The 17,644-nt window shown below is 46.0% G+C and overlaps 1 long non-coding RNA gene across 1 annotated transcript; it reads left to right on the top strand.

Annotated features, from left to right (window-relative positions):
* Window positions 1-2,645: 2,645 nt before the first annotated feature.
* On the top strand, window positions 2,646-4,515 carry LOC123411890. Its single transcript, XR_006613350.1, has 2 exons — window positions 2,646-3,373; window positions 4,044-4,515. It is a non-coding gene; the product is annotated as an uncharacterized LOC123411890 (long non-coding RNA).
* Window positions 4,516-17,644: the final 13,129 nt, after the last annotated feature.

The following is a 17,644-nucleotide window of genomic DNA, read 5'->3' as shown; positions in this document are numbered from 1 at the left end:
AAACGATTATCATGAACTAAGAAATATAATAATAACTAATTTATTATTGCCTCTAGGGCATATTTCCAACAAGAAGACCAAGCATTCAAAGACACACCGGAAACATGTGTCTGCGACATCAAAGATGAATGGCCAGAGGAAAATGAAGAACATACTTGTGCAACTTACTCAAGTAGAAGATGTCGACAAGAAGCCTACATTGACGCACTTCAACACTCTCAAGGATGAAGATCAGCTGCGACTGAAGATCACCTGCTTTAAGGAACATAAGGACTTCACCGTCAACGGGAAACTACACCAAGTCCTTAAATCTTCTATTCTAACACAAGACATCTAGATGTCACTAACCAATGTGAGCAACCCCAAGACCAGCACACGAACACACTACTTTGCCACGTATTCCGACTTTGGAATTGACATGCAGTCTAGACGCTTGCCAAAACCTCGTTCACCCAACCCTTGACTTCTTGTCATGCCTAGCATATTGCAGAACCCCGTTCACCATCCAAAGAAGCCAATTGAAGTATTTATAGCTGTATCATCAAGCGCTTAAAGATCCAATGGAGCAATCACGTCGAAGAAGGAGCAACACGGGGACATGAAGACTACCCCGAATCTTAATTAGTGCATCTCTTCAACGCCTAGCCTAGGAATCCCGTGGAGGAGATTCTTGTAAAGGGGCAGGTCTGTCACACCCCGGGTTTTGCCTCTCCTCACTAAGTCAACATAGCTCAAAAATTAGGATCAATTAATTTTGTGTGTGTGTTTATCATGCTTGACTTGATTGCTCTTTCTTGTGTGCTTGTTTGTGATTTAAAATTCACAAAACCCTCGTTCTCTCTAGACTCATCTTCTTGCACCAAATATTTGCCCAATGACCATACCATGTGTGTAGGACTTAAAACTTTTTTTATGAAATATTATTTTGACCAAAAAGCACTTATTTGATTTAAGTTTCAAAACCCCCCGAATTGAGGTTTGTACGACAAGTCCTCAAATAAGGTGAAGTATTTTTCCCCAAATATTTTATTTGGACCCTATAATCAAAAAGACTAGCACAAAATGTTTATTTTAAAAGTTATTATCATATTTTATTTGAATACCTTTTCTGAGGCCAAAAATGGTGTTTTATGAGGGAAAATTATTTTTTATGCTTCAAAAATATTTAAGACAATTTAGGGAAACACAGTGGACATATATTTTACATATATAAGAGTTTCAACATGTGGTCATGTTCAAAATATTGGACACAACCCTCCAAAACCCTTCGTGTTCATTTCAAGTATTTGAAATATTTATGTAAGAAATATTCTCAAATAATTCGAGGAAAATTCTAGCAAGTCACACATGATATATGTGGTGAACTTGCCAAGTTTCATTGAAATCCTAAATGATTTGATTGACCAAAATATTCCGAAACCCTCTCTACCCACACCCAAACTTCAGCAACTTTACATTGCTAAGTACCTCCATTTGTGATCAAAATTTGTGGACATGTTCTAATCCTCTAATCAGGCATCCCCGCCAAGTGTCGGATCAAGGAGAACTGATCCACTTGTCAAAATTCCCCCAAACCTCTCTCTGCCGATTTCTAGAATTGGGAAATTTTGCATTATCAAGTTTCTCCAATTAGTACCATAATTTTTGGACTTCCCTAATCCCAAAATAATGCTACCACATCAAATGGTGCCATCAAGTTTACAAGTTTACATTGGGTTTATCAAGTTTACATTGGCAAGTTTCATCAAATAATCCATTTTTGCCAATTTCTAGGGTTTATCAAGTTTACAATTGCAAGTTTCATCAAATAATCTTAAAATTAGTGATCAGGACGATTGGCTCTTACCATTTACCCTGGTAAATATAAGGGCCATTGGATACCCCTAGATGGCCTAGGACAACATCAAAGACCTTTAGCCAAAAGCTTGTGGACAAGTAAAATTGACCCAAAACGATTCTCCTTGCCTCCAACCTTTTACCATAGTATTTTCTAACCCTGTTTTACTTCAAGTAAGTGTGCTACATCCTCAACTCAATTATTTGGGGGTAACTCCCTCACTTTTCCCCTCTTTTTACCATGGAAAAACCTCTAAATTATACCACAACTTCACTCGCATGCTGATTCATCAAGTCAAATCAAAAGATGACATGATCATGTGGAAAATGAGCAAACCATCTAAACCCAGATTCCGGCAGCTAATGCATCTTTGTATTGTACGTACCATGTAAACTGATCTCCCGGGGGTAATAATTGGTTTACTTGTAGTCCTTCCGTACCTAGGGCAACCATACAAACTTTCACCTCATGAGCTCTTCAGTAAAAGCCCATCAGATAGCTCCCAATTTTGGTGCTGCAAACTTAAACAGAGTAAAAATCATTTCTAACCAGCTTCACTGAAACTTCACCAGTGCCCTCTAGCATGCATGCCTTGCATGATGTACATCATTGACTGACCAAAAAGAGGCCCTCGACATGCCTTGGCGTGGTGACCATGCTTCTGGCATGCACGAACAGCGCCCTGCCACTTGTCCTCGTCATGTAGCTCGTGTACAACAACAATAGACATACCAGCGCGTTAGGTATTCCATCCACGAGTCCCACTCCCTTCCCCGACGCCAGCATGTAGACAAGAGCAGCTCTGAGCGCGTGCTCAGCACCCCGAGGGCATTCGAGGCGCATCCGAGCCCCTCTCGGTCGCCAGCCTATTCCTGCTTCTCTGTGAACGCTCTAAAGAACCTACTCCACTCCCCTCCATCCTAGCTACCTCTCGGGCCTCCCCGCTTGTCCACCCATGACCTTCTCCTCCTCCCACGACCAACATTGCCGCAGCTCGGCTTCACTCAAGCCCGAGCTAACCGGCCCTCCCTAGCCTCAACCAAGAACTTTAGAAGGACTCCGTTGATGGGAGCAACTCCCCAGGAATCCCCAGACTCCATCCTCGAGGCCTTGTCGTGCTCCCCAGCAACGACCAATGCTTTTGTCCGCCCCTCCCAACGAGCTACTTACTCATGGCTGTCCCTGCGACCAACGAGGCAAGGAGCGGGGCATCCACCCACGCCCCCAACTCTGTGCTTGGTGCGGAGAAGTGGCTGGAGCCACGACGGCCAGCATCCCGTCCGCCTCCTGTCAGGAGGTAGGTGAAGGGGGCAGGAGAGAGGTGGAGAGGGACCGGCGGGGCCCGCTTGTAAGAGACCCTAACGATTGGGCCCGCGTGTAAGTGGACGCGATTTTCGCGTTTTGTGCCTCCCCACGAAGCAGGCGTATTCCTAGGAATGCACCTCCAACATGGCCCTTCCCGCGCTTGGCCAAGCTACTGGCCGACCCAATGCATACGCGGCTATTCTGTGCCCAGGGCGCTCCTTCGGCCGTTAGGTAACTCCTTTCTGGTTGTTTTCTTTTACAGAGATCTTGTAAAATCCATAGAAAAATAATTCCATGTCCAAATGGCATGATTCAAATTTCTATAATCTTCTAAAAATCCCACTATCATTTGGCATAACTTGCGTAATTTTCATTACAATATGTTTCCCTGTTCAAATTCAAAGTCAAATTTGAACCTTATAAAGGCCCTTCTAAAAATTCCCAGAACATTCATATCAACTCCAAATCGAGTGATTCCAGTTTCTAGTTGCTCTAAAAATAATTCCCTATTTAACAAGCCATAGTTAAGATTTTTAACATGTATTGAATCTTTTGAATCGAATAAATAGCTCCATTTCCCATTTATTTCATCTTACAAAATTCATAGAATATCATCCCATCTCTAAATCTTGTAAAACCACTTCCTAAATGTTTCTAAAACAATTCCCTATTTAATAGGTGCATTCACTAATTTTTATAAAAATGTTTTATGCAGCTCCTTATAGGATCAATAATTCCCCCATTTCCATCATTCAAAAATCTTTGGTGATCCAAATCCACTAGAGCAACTTTAGGTATTTTCTTATGACCATAGAGACCGTAGAAAAATAAATCTTCTATTTTAGAACACTTTTATTTCTCAGCTTGTTGTGTTTCTTATTATGGTTGTTTTCGATGGTAGTTGATGAGGTAGACGGAGTGCTCGGAGTTGGAACAGAAGCGTGTGAAGACCTCAAAGACTTTGATGAGCCACGCAAACAAGCCTTTGACCATGACTATGAAACCATTTTATGCACGACCTATAGCACTTTAATCCGTTGCATTGAATCATGATGAATTGGTGACCACCATGGTGGGCTACCTCAGCTACATTTCTCGTCGATACTTGCACTAAGCATGACCCTACCTTCTTATGAGGGTTATGCAGGTGGGAAGTAGATAGGATGCTAGTAGTTGCTACGCAAGTTGGATGGTAAGATGCATGGCGTTGCAAAAAGAAATGATTTCAAAGACTTTTCGAACACCCCATCGGGTGCCACTAATGCCCGAGGGAGATGGTGTTGAGCTAGGTAACCACTTCAGAAATAATTGGTGTACCAAGGCAACTGACTGTGTTGTTTCCGAAAACAGATTGGCTTAAGTTTCGACCGTTACTCCAACCTTACATGTGCGACCAAGATACCCCTTTATGGGACGGGGCTTTGTTGATTACCTTGGTCGATGTTAGAACAGATCCCGCATTGCGAGTGGAGGGAGAGTCGAGTCACTCTCTCGATACGGGGTTGTGCCAGGTAGGGCGACCATGGGCTGTTTTCACATACGCGGGGCACAATGTTGTGTGCCCTCAGGGATGGTACGATGTTAAGCGAGTCTCGTATGATGTACATCATGAGGATGTGGGACAACGATTGGACTCTTTGTTTAGTATCTCTACAGGAAATACATTGCTTAGGTGCTTACCTCGAGTATGTAATATACCGTGAGTCATGGTTGACATGGAAGTTCCGTGAGTCTTGTGGGTACATCGTGCAAACCTCTACAGAGTGTAAAACTATTCTAATAGCCGTATCCACAGTCAAGGATAGCTCGATGACCGCTCTTGGGCCACGTCCATTGTTTACAAACTTGGTGTGTGTGTGAGTGGGTAAGATGATACTTGAGATATGTTGGATGACTTGACATGATGACTGAACATGAGATGTTCAACCCGTGCTTATGATGATATGTGTAACTTGTTCATCTCGATATCTGCAACCATTGATGCATGCTTTTACAAGTTGATTGAACTTGGCGTTGCACTCAAAATTAGCTTTATGCAGCTTACCTACTTAGTGTTATATCATGCATTGTTATTGCCTTCTTCAAAACATGGGTGGCGTGCGAGTACATTAAGACGACTCATTGGCTTGCCACTGGTTATTTTATTGGCCACGCATGAAACCACATGATATAATGAAAAGTACCTTGATGGCGTACTTGCGAGCTAGGACGCTTCCCTATCAGAATGTTTGTAGGGTTAAGGCAGATGGCATGGGTTCACACCATCATTGAAGATTTCTACTACAAACATATGTGCACTAGGCCATAAATGCCATATTCGTGTAAAAAAATATGTAATGGATGTAAGAGTCTTGTTATTCTATTTTTGTGTGTTCAGTGAGCATTCATCACTCGGATCACTATGCACGTACGTTCGGTGATCACGACTTATGAGTCGGATCCCCATACAAAAGTTCTTGGAATCGGACGAAACTTTTTGTGAATTATTTTTGGAATATGTAAGGAATTACAAAGAGAAGAAGTACGAGAGGGTGCTGCTAGTGGGCCAACACTCATCACGACATGCCCACCCCCCATGGGCACGCCATGATATCTTGTGGAGCCCACATGGCTCCTCCGTCCCTAATTCCAGTAATATAAATTCACATCTTCAAAGAAAAATCATAGAGAACATTTCATCATGTTTTACGAGATGGAGCCGCCGCCACCTTTTGTTCTTCATACCGAGGGCTGATCTGGAGTCTATTTTGGGCTCCGAAGAGGGGGATTCATCGTCGTCGTCATCACCAACCAGTCTCCATCAACAATTCCATGATGCTCACCACTAGGAGTGAGTAATTACTTTGTAGGCTCGCTGGATGGTGATGGGGTTTGGATGAGATTGGTAATGTAATCGATTTACATTGATAGGGCATGATCCCTAGTATCCATTATGTTCTGAGATTGATGTTGCTATGACTTTGCTATGCTTAATGCTTTTCACTAGGGCCAGAGTGCCATGATTTCACACCTAAACTTATATGTTCTATCTGAATATGAAAAGTGCTTACATCCTATCTTGCAAGTTGTATGCACCTATTACGGTTATGATCTCCATCACTCAAGGTGATAATAATTGGGATTCTTTCCGGTGATTGCCGTAGTATGAGGAGTTCATGTATTCACTATGTGTTAATGCATTGTTTTGGTTCTCTATTAAAAGGAGGCCTTAATACCCCTTAGTTTCGATTAGGACCCCGCTGCCAGGAGACGGTAGGACAAAATATGTCATGCAAGTTCTTATCGCAAGCATGTATGACTATACGAAATACATGCCTACATTATATTGATGAATTGGAGCTAGTTATGTTTTGCTCTAGTGTGTAACATTTACATGATGAATTTCATCCATATCTATTCATCACTCATCCATGTGCCTATGCTTTGCGTGTACTGAATCTTGCTAAGTTACTATTGTTGCTACTACTGTCACAACTGCTACAAAATTAATACTGTTACTGTTGCTATCATTGTTACTATTACTACTATTACTTGTTGTGATACTAAAATCTTCGCTGTAGAGAGATATCCCACGTGTGGTTGAATTAACAACTCAACTGCCCAGGCCGATAAATATTCTTTGTCACCCTTGTGTCAAATCAATAAACCAAGGTGAAATTGTGGGGACCCCGACTGGTGAGTCGAGGTCGCCGTGCCCAGTGATCCCAAGGATCAATGCTCACTGAACATAGATAGTGAGTAATAGAGTCTTACATCCAAATATCGAATATTACACCAAATGACCGAGGGGTCAGGTTCACAAACAGGGCCTATGGCCAAATAAAACGGGTACAATGGGTAGCGGAAACTCATAAGGGCTAAGCGGGTGCCCATGCCATCAAGCCTACACTGACAGGCATTCTGACTTGGAAGCGTCCTAGATCACAGGACTGTCTCCGAAGACGTACTCGTCGCCAAACTCCGGTCCTTCCTTGTCTGGTCAATAATATAACAAGTGGCAAGCCAATGAGTACTTTGAATGTACTCGCAAACAACCCATGATATGAACAATGAAAGTGAAGGATAACAATATCATGCATTTTCTAGTATAATTCATTTGGGTGGAATGATCATGAATATGCGTCGAGTTAAAGAATTACTTTTGAAGAACAGATTACAGATATCAACATATCTGCTAAGGGTTGAACCATCCGGGTTCACCCTATATGCCAAGTGATCGGACTTGTCATAACCTCAATGTATCAGCTGAGGGCTAAACCATCCGGGTTTACCCTATATGCCAATTCACCGAACTTGGTCATATTATCATCTTTATAACAACACCTTTTTAACACCAAACACACACACTTACTCACACTTGGTTTATGCGGAAATATCAGGACGTAGTTTAAGTAGGATTACCCAGCTGTCCTTGACCGTGGACACGGCTATTTGAATAGTTTACACTCTGCAGAGGTAGTACGCTGGACCCACGCGAAACGGGAAACTTCCGTGTCATCCACGACTCGCGATATATCACATATACCCGAGGTAAGTACCCGATCATCATATTTATCCTGACGATACTAGACAAAGAGGTCCACTCGATTGGTACCCAGCCCACATGTTGTACGTCTTACGAGCACCGACTCTAGACAGTATCAACCATGCGGGGACCAACGGTGTGCCTGGAACTCATAATAATGGCATAGTCGTCCTATCTGGAACGGCCCCATCACGAGAGTGACGACAATCACTCCCGCCACTAGTAATGTGGCTCTTTGCTAGTACCGACCAGAGTAATCAACAAAGCCCCGTACCATAAAGGGGTATCGTGGTCGTACTAGTAAGGTTGGGACGGTCGACACATCATAAATCTAATCCCATTTCCGAAACCATACTCACACGAACACCGGTGCATCACTTCACCAAAAGTGACCACCAACTCATCATCACCCTCGGGCATTAGTGGCACCCGACGGTGTTTCTATAAACCTTTGATTTAACTCATCATCATGCTCATGATAATATGCTTCTATCTTTACTTGTCAACATGGTATTAGAATGACCCTCAAGGGGTAGGGTCAAGCTCAATGCAATGGTCCTATAACTCTACTAGTCAGCATGACAGTAGCATGATCCTCATAGATGGTAGGGTCAAGCTCATCATGCTTGTGCTCAGAGGAGCCATATGTATAACATCACCATCATGCAAGTGCTTCGAAGAGGCCTTCGGTACCATCACACCAATGATGAACCGGCGCTGTGATCACATGCAACGGGAAAGTACTTGCTATTCTAGCATGCATCAATTCATATGCTTAAGTCATGGTCAAAGGGTTGCTTGCCTTGGTCAGCTAGGTATCCTGGGTCTTCGAGGTCTTCCGCTCCGAATCCTTCATCACTCGGTAATTCCATCGTCGAGAATAGAATAAATAAGAAATAGCTCCCACAAAAACAGATCACAAACCATTTTTTAAAATGTTGCAAAACTTGGTAAAAATCAGGTTGTTACTTTGAAAAATATCTTCTCTTTGTTTTTACTAGCAAAGCATTTTTAATAATTACAAAACAGGAGCAAACTATTGCTTTTAATGCCTTTATAATATTATAAAACATATTCTGTTTTTGAAAAATGCAACAATGGCAGAATCAAATACTACTCACTTTTAGAAAAATATCAGTGGAAGAATCATATTTTTCCACTGGATAGTTATTTTTATAAAAATCATTTTAGTCTCGGGTTTAAAAATAAAAGAAAAGGCCAAAGCCTAGCCTGGGAAGCAGGCCGGCCCAGCCAGCCAGCAGGCTGCCAGGCGCACGTGAGCCAGGTTTGAACCTGACGTGCGGGCCCCTGGAGTCAGCAGCAGTGGCTGCGCGCAGGGCAGCTCCAGGACACCGAAAGGTGGAGCCCTCCTATCGGGTTCTTCCCCTATCTCCAGCCAGGGAGGAGGAGACGAATGCCGGTGAGGCTACCGTCGTCCATGGGCCTAGCTAAGGGCAGGAATGGGTTCAGCATGCCTCCGCCTACCTGCAGGTGGTCGGGAAAGCGACAGAGAGGCTTGTCGTCGCCGGCGACGAGGTGGCCATGGCGGAGGAGTTTCGGGATGTGGTTGAACTGATAGCTAGGGGCACGGTAAACCTCGGGGCTGTTGGGGGAATGGTTCTTGGTGTCGAGGGGAGTGATCTGGTGGGTCGAGTGTCGTAGGAGCCGGCGTGTAGCCGGAGATCGACCGGAGCTCCGACTCGGAGGGGCCTCGGTCGATCTCGAGCACCGAGGCTCTGCGAGCTTGATTCGGTGTCTAGGGGGGAGCTAGTGGTCGTGCAGAGGCTGTTGGAGGGCTGCAAAACCACGATCTCCGGACGTGGTTTAGGAAGCTCTAAAGCATCGGCCGCAGAGGGAGAATGCGTGGGGTCGAGCTGCAGCGTCCGTGCATACTCGGCAGAGTCGGGTGCGCGCGGGCACGCGTCGCCCGAGCTCTAGCGCGGGGGAGGAGGGTCCCTGGCGGTTGCTTTACATTGAGGGGTTGTCGAGGGAGGTCTTGGACACTTCGGGGGAGGTTGGAACCGGCCGGGAGCGTCGTCCCCTTCTCGGTTGCTCCCTGTAGCGCGTCCACAGCGTAGTTTTGGTATGCCACGGCATGCTGGCGCGCTCTGGTGCACTTCAGACGTGTCCCTCATGTCCTGGGTGCTGTTGGGAGTGTAACTAGCGTTTGTGTGCTAGTGTGAGCACTGGCTGGTCAAGGGGGACATGACTTACTAGTGCTCCCTGTCCTGATCTGTGGCACAAATTGGAGTTTTTGTCACTTGTGCTTTGAACTGGGGAGGGGCCAGTTGACTGGGTGTTTAGGTTGGTCTGAGGCAGTAATATACCAAGTTTGAGGCTCTGACATTGGGTAAAACAGTGGCTAGGTGGGTTTTTACCTTGCTATCAGAAGGTGTTCGACAGTGGTTTGGGGTGCTTCCACTCCACTACTGGAACTGCAACTTAACAGGTTTGGTCTTGGGGTTAAAGTAGGGTTTTCCACCAATTTTGAGCTCAATTGCACAAGTTTAGCTTTGTAAACTTGAAAATGCATGAAAGTGGCAAGATCTGTCCTCTCCAAAGGGAGTGTGACTAAACAGAGTCTAGCAAATCTCATTTTTGGTGTGGAGTCCTCATTTGAGGTGCCAAACACCCATGCAAAGTTTCATCCCTATTGGACAAACTTTGCTATGTAGAATTGTTCCAACTCTATTCTGGACAGAGAGGGTTTTAGGCTCATTTGGTGACCTTCCCCACCTTGGATCAAGGTGAGAGTTTATGTGTGCACCAAATATGGCTTGGGGAGGCTCCTGTAATTTAATGGGATTTTATTGAGAATATTTCCTTTGGAAATATCTCAAAAGGTTAAAACAGACAGGAATGGTTTTCAGGGTTTTATTCAAATAATTATAATATAAAATCGGGTTGAAAATCTTATGTATGGAAAATATATGTCCTTGTGAGTTTCCATGATTTTACACAGAATTTTCTAAGGCAGAGAAGCATTTTTCCTTGTGGGAATATCATTCCTGGCCTTAGAAACAGACATGCATTTAAAATAGAAAAATAATGTTTTTGGCAAATAATAATAGTATTTGAGTTCAGATCACCAACTTTGGTTGGGAGTGCTACTAGGCATCGTGAGCTAGTAGTGTAACCCAAGCAAGGTAGAGGTGATCTGATGTCAAAGAAAAGAGTTTTGGAAATTAATTTAAATAAATAAATAAAATTTCCATGGGTTTGGTTCAACAAGAAAACAATCATACATTCATACAAGGCATTCACAACATTCAGAACATCATTAGAAAAAGTTTTAACAAGCCCTGGTTTTTGCAACTGAAAACATTGATGGTGAAAAACAGGGTGTGACAGACCTATCCCTCTTACAAGAATCTCGTCCCCGAGATTCCTAAGCTAGGTGTTAAATAGCTCTGGAAATTCTGATCGGAGATAGTCTTCACGTTCCCATGTTGCTTCTGCTTCGGTATGGTTGCTCCACTAAACCTTGAAATACTTGATGGTGTGGCTTCTGGTGCAACGCTCTGCTTCATCCAGAATGTGAATCGGCTTCTCGCGATAGGTAAGGTTTGGTTGAAGGTCAACAGCTTGGTGGTCAATGTCCTTGCAATGATCGGAACGGTTCGACACTTGTAAGCACTTCCAGAGTTGTGACACGGGGAACACGTTGTGCACACCCAAAAGTTCTTGGGGTAGCTCTAAATGATAAGCCACTTCCCCGCGCCTTGCCGCGATCTTGAAGGGTCCAATAAACCTTGGGGCTAGCTTCCCCTTGACGTGGAAACACTTGGTTCCCTTGACAGGCGTAACACGCAGGTACACCTGGTCTCCGGGAATGAACTCCACATTCTTGCGGTGGGAGTCCGCATAGCTCTTCTGTCGTGACTTAGCTGCCTTCAGGTTTTCTTGGACGAGCTGCACCTTTCTTTCTGCTTCCTGCAGCGCTTCTGGCCCAAAAACTAGTCCTTCTCCGGTTTCGGACCAATTGAGTGGGGTGCGGCACTTCCGTCCATATAGCACTTCGAATGGGGCCATTTGAAGACTGAACTGGTAGTTGTTGTTGTATGAGAACTCAGCAAACGGCAGACAGTCTTCCCACTTGGCACCATGGGCCAGGACACATGCACGGAGCATGTCCTCGAGTATCTGGTTCACCCTCTCGGTCTGTCCGCCCGTCTGCAGGTGGAAAGCCGTGCTGAAAGAGAGTGTGGTTCCGAGGGCTTTTTGAAATTTCTTCCAGAATCTTGAGGTGAATTGCGTGTCGCGGTCGGACACGATCTCCTTAGGAACTCCATGAAGGCTAACGATGCGCTCAACGTAGAGGCTAGCCAACTTGTCGCCCCCATAGGTGGTGTTGACGGGAATGAAATGAGACACCTTAGTTAAGTGGTCGACGATGACCTATATGGAGTCATGACCCCTGCTTGATCAGGGTAGTCCGATGACTAAGTCCATGCCGACCTTGTCCCATTTCCATTCTGGCACTTGAAGAGGTTGTAGCAGCCCAGCAGGTCGTTGATGCTCAGCCTTGACCCGCTGGCATACATCACACTTAGCGACGTAGGAGCCTATTTCTCTTCTCATGCCATGCCACCAGAATCGTTCTCGGAGGTCTTGATACATTTTGGTACCACCGGGATGGATGGAGTATGGTGTGTCATGAGACTCTTGTAGGATCAAGTCCTTGAGTTCGGCCTTGTTGGGCACGCATAAGTGTTTCCCATACTACACTACTCCTTGATCATCGACCAAGAACCCTGGGGCCTTGCCTTCCCGAATCTTCCTCTTGAGGCCTTCAATACTCTTGTGTCCCTTGTGGGCTTCCTTGATATCATCAGCCGGAGTTGGTTTGACTTCGAGGTTTGCCAGGTATCCTGGTCCTACCAACTCCAGCCCGAAGCTTTCCATCTCTTCATACAAGGCGGGCAACCGTTCCTTGTGTATGACATTCAAGGTGCCGGCCTTCGGGCTTAAAGCATCGGCTACCATGTTTGCCTTACCGAGGTGGTACTGAATGCTGAGGTCATAATCCTTGATTAACTCAACCCATCTTCGTTGCCTCATATTCAGCTCCCTTTGGGTGAAGATATATTTTAGACTCTTGTGATCCGTGTATATTTCACATCGCTTCCCCAGAAGGTAATGTCGCCATGTCTTCAAGGCATGCACTACGGCTACTAACTCGACATCATGGGTGGTGTAGTTCTCCTCATGCGGACGCAGTTGCCGTGACAAGTACGCCACGACTCTGCCATCTTGCATTAAGGCTCCATCGAGTCCGGTTCCGGAGGCACCACAGTAAATCACAAACTCCTTGTTGATGTCCGGGGTAGCTAGTACCGGGGCGGTAGTCAGTCTTTTCTTCAACTCTTGGAAGCTTGCTTCACATGCCGGTGTTCACTCAAGCTTCCGACCTTTCTTCAAAAGCTGAGTCATAGGTCGAGCGATGCTGGAGAATCCCTCTACGAACTTGCGGTAGTATCCCGCGAGTCCGAGGAAACTCCTGACATCCTTCACGTCCCTCGGCGATTCCCAATTTGCCAGTGTGGTAATCTTGGATGGATCTACTGCCAATCCGCTTGCCGTCATGATATGACCCAAAAATCCAACTTCGTTCAGCCAGAATTGACACTTGCTGAACTTGGCATACAGTTCTTGGTATCGAAGCTTTCCCAGAACTATCCTCAAGTGTTGCTAATGTTCATCTTCGGATTTTGAGAAGATTAGAATGTCATCGATGAATACGACGACAAACTTATCTAAATACTCCATGAAGACCTTGTTCATGAGGTACATGAAGTAAGCTGGGGCATTTGTCAATCCGAAGGGCATGACAGTGCACTCATAGAGACCGTATCGGGTCACGAATGCAGTCTTGGGTATGTCCTCGGGTTGAATCTTCAATTGGTAATATCCGGATCGAAGATCGATCTTGGAAAATACCTTAGCTCCATTTAACTGGTCAAACAGGTCTTCTATCTTGGGGAGCGGGTACTTGTTCTTGATTGTGACTTCGTTGAGAGAATGGTAATCAACGCAGAGTCGAATGGTACCATCCTTCTTTGATACAAACAGAACAGGTGATCCCCAAGGTGACGCACTCGCACAGATGAATCCTTTCCTAAGTTGCTCCTCTAACTGCTTCTTCAGCTCTGCTAGCTCCTCGGATCCTATCATGTAAGGCTTCTTATAAATAGGCCTTGACCCGGGCATGAGCTCGATGATAAACTCGATGTCTCGGTCAAGAGGCATTCCGGGTAGCTCGTCAGGAAAGACATCCGGGTACTCACAGACTACTGGCACTTGGTCGAGTTGTACCTCGGATAGGCTGTTGATTCGAGGTACTTGAGCTGATACCGGCTCAGAGACATACTTGACCTTGACCCCTTGGTCGCTTGTCTTGGTAATGGCCCTGTTGGCACAATCCAAGAGACTCTCGTGCTTGGCCAGCCAATCCATGCCGAGAATTACTTCTAAGTCTTGTGACTTAAGCACAATGAGGTCTACCAAGAAGCTCGTCCCATTGATAACTATCTCGACCTTTCTACACCCAAGATTGGACCTCAACACTGTTCCCGGGGTTTGAATTGCCATCCGCCCGCGAAGCAGATTGGGTTTTAAACCACACTTCTCCGCAAACCTTTGAGTAAAAAAAGAGTGCGAAGCACCACAATCAAACAACAATGTAGCTGGGGTGGAGTTGACGAGGAACGTACCCAGAATGCAGTTCGGGTCTTCCTGCGCCACTTTGGCGGTGATGTGATTGATCCGCCCCCTGCTGTTGAACTGTTGACTGCGGGGAACTTGGTTTCTTCCTGGTGCTCCTTGACCTGGGTTGGGTGCATTGGTACGCGGTGCATCGGGCTTCTTGTTGGGACACTGCCTGGAATAGTGCCCGGTTTGACCACACCCAAAACAGGTGACCTGACCCGGAAGGTTGGTCTTGACTCCACTGTTGTTCGGCGGGTTGGAAACTGGCTTGGTGTTGACTTGAGGCTGACAATTCTGACGGAATACCGGGGTCTTGTACTACTGCTGCTGATAGTTGGGCCTTGCAGGTGCTGACTACCATGGTCTTGGTCTTGCATTAGTGGGTCCTCCACTGCCTATCATCTTGCGCTTGCGGGTGTCGTCCATCGCGCGACGCGTGTCTTCTAGCATAATTGCCTTGTTAACAAGGTCGCTGAAGGTCTTGCACTCACAAACTACCAACTGATATTGCAGGGACTGCTGCAATCCTGCCATGAAGCGTTCCACCTTAGCGGCCTCAGTGTTAACATCCTGAGGGGCATACCTTGAAAAGAGGTTAAATTTCTGCAGATATTCCTTAACAGTTCCACTGCCTTGCCTAAAGGCTCGGAATTCCCGCTTCTTGATGGTCATCATTCCTGGTGGAATATGAGCCGCGCGGAATCCTTCCTTAAACATTGCCCAAGTGATGACTTGCCCTTCTCGCATGATCTGTAAACCATCCCACCAAGCCCTGGCGGTGCCTCCAAGATAGTGAGAGGCATAAAGGACCTTTTCACGTTCATCGGTGCACTTGACCAGCGCAAGGAGGTCTTCAATAGTGCGAATCCAGTCATCGGCATCCAACGGTTCAGTCGTCTCCGTGAATATGGGAGGCGTAGTCCGCATAAACTCTGAGAGAGTAGAGCGGCCATTGCCATTCCTGTTCTGCGGCGGGTTGTTCACTAAAACTTGAGCCAGTTGCTGAATAGCGGCATTGTTGGCTTGTCGCTCCTCGCGAAGAGCATGAAGGAACTGAGCCATAGTCAAGTTCTCGGGAGGAGGTGGCGTAGGAACATTGCCATGCTGCTCATGGTGATCTCCAGCGTGAGCTTCTCCTTCGGTTCCCTGCGGCTGGCCTGAGGAGGCGGTGCCGGGGTTGCCGAAGGTGCTGTTGCGGGTTGCATTCACCATCCTGTCATGGAAACAGACAGGTCAAAAATCCGCCTTGCTTGAAAACACAAGGGTTTGCTCTAGTAAGAGGGGGGTCCAAATGTGCTAGTGCGAGTTTTTAAAATCAAAGTCTTGAAAACGGAATTTGCATTCATTGAAAACAAGTGACGTAGTCGCGTACAGGATGCCTAAGGCAGAATGCGGCTTACATCATACACACCCATAACTTAAAAGATCAGATACCTAGATACCCTATGCTTAGGGGTACTCCTAGTTGCCTACGTTGAAATCCTACGCGGCGGACTGCTCGGTCTCAAAGGTGGGTTCGGCAGGATCTTCGTCTTCGTCGCTGTCTTCTTTCTTCAACGGAGTGGAAGAAAGAATCCGCACATCACGGCGTCTCTTAGGTGAGGCGGCGAAGATCTCAGTATATACTTCCACTGTCAGGCCGCGACTCTAAAGAGGGACGGCCCGGATCGGTAGCACACCACCCCTGGTAGCAATACCGGCCCTTCCTTCAGGTGCGCCTTCTTTCTTCATCTTGCGATTCTTCATCTTCTCGGTGTGAAGTAGGCCCTTGACTTGGTGTAGTTCTTGGCGAAGCTTCGTTGATTCCTTAACCAGAAGGTGCGTCAGGGTGTCGGATGAGAGACTGAAGTAGGTCTGAAACCTTAATGGCATCCCATCCTCAGACGATGGGTTGAGCATCCAGCTCCCGTCCACTCCTTCCTTAAGAAAAGGTAGGTGGCGAGTAGCGGGTTCATCAGCCATCTCAGGGAGGATATCACGGAGACGCACGAGCGCCTCTCGTGCGGCTGCCTCTACTGCCATCATCAGTTCTCCCATTTGTGGTCCTTCAAAGAACAAACTAGTCGGGGAGTCATTAGCCTTCACTATCACGTCAACGTGATATTCCTTGGTGTCGGCGCTGAACCAGTGCTCGTGGTAGAGGAAGATGGGCGTGCGGCGTACGTGGCACTTCTCGAGACTATCCACCAGAAGTAGGGGAAAGCCGGTCTCCAGAAGCGTCTCAGGTACGGTGGCCATCTACAAGATATAGGAGAGAGAGAAAATCAGAAGGTTTTAGGTGCAAAGTTGTGTAAGGCTGGTGTACTAATTGTTTTCGGCTAACGCCCATGCTACCTAAGGCTTCCTATAGTCAGGATGGCTCTGATACCAGTTATGTGGGGACCCCGACTAGTGAGTCGAGATCGCGGTGCCCAGTGATCCCAAGGATCAATGCTCACTGAACACAGATACTGAATAATAGAGTCTTACATCCAAATACCGAACATTACATCAAATGACCGAGGGGTCAGGTTCACAAACAGGGCCTAAGGCCAAATAAAACGGGTACAACGGGTAGCGGAAACTCATAAGGGCTAAGCGGGTGCCCATGCCATCAAGCCTACACCGACAGACATTCTGACTTGGAAGCGTCCTAGATCGCAGGACCGTCTCCGAAGACGTACTCGTCGCCAAATTCCGGTCCTTCCTTCTCTGGTTAATAATATAACCAGTGGCAAGCCAATGAGTACTTTGAATGTACTCGCAAACAGCCCATGATATGAACAATGAAAGTGAAGGATAACAATATCATGCATTTTATAGTATAACTCATCTGGGTGGAATGATCATGAATATGCATCGAGTTAAAGAATTACTTTTGAAGAACAGATTACAGATATCAACATATCTGCTAAGGGTTGAACCATCCGGGTTCACCCTATATGCCAAGTCGTCGGACTTGTCATAACCTCAATGTATCAGCTGAGGGCTAAACCATCCGAGTTTACCCTATATGCCAAGTCACCAAACTTGGTCATATTATCATCTTTATAACAACACCTTTTTAACACCAAACACACACACTTACTCACACTTGGTTTATGCGGAAATATCAGGACGTAGTTTAAGTAGGATTACCCAACTGTCCTTGACCATGGACACGACTATTCGAATAGTTTACACTCTACACAGGTAGTATGGTGGACCCACGAGAAACGTGAAACTTCCGTGTCATCCACGACTCGCCGTATATCACATATACCCGAGGTAAGTACCCGATCATCATCTTT

This window comes from Hordeum vulgare, chromosome 7H, assembly GCF_904849725.1.
Source record: "Hordeum vulgare subsp. vulgare chromosome 7H, MorexV3_pseudomolecules_assembly, whole genome shotgun sequence".
Classification (NCBI taxonomy): Eukaryota; Viridiplantae; Streptophyta; class Magnoliopsida; order Poales; family Poaceae; genus Hordeum; species Hordeum vulgare.
Note: the sequence above shows the minus strand (reverse complement) of the source record. Positions and strands in the feature narration are given on the sequence as shown.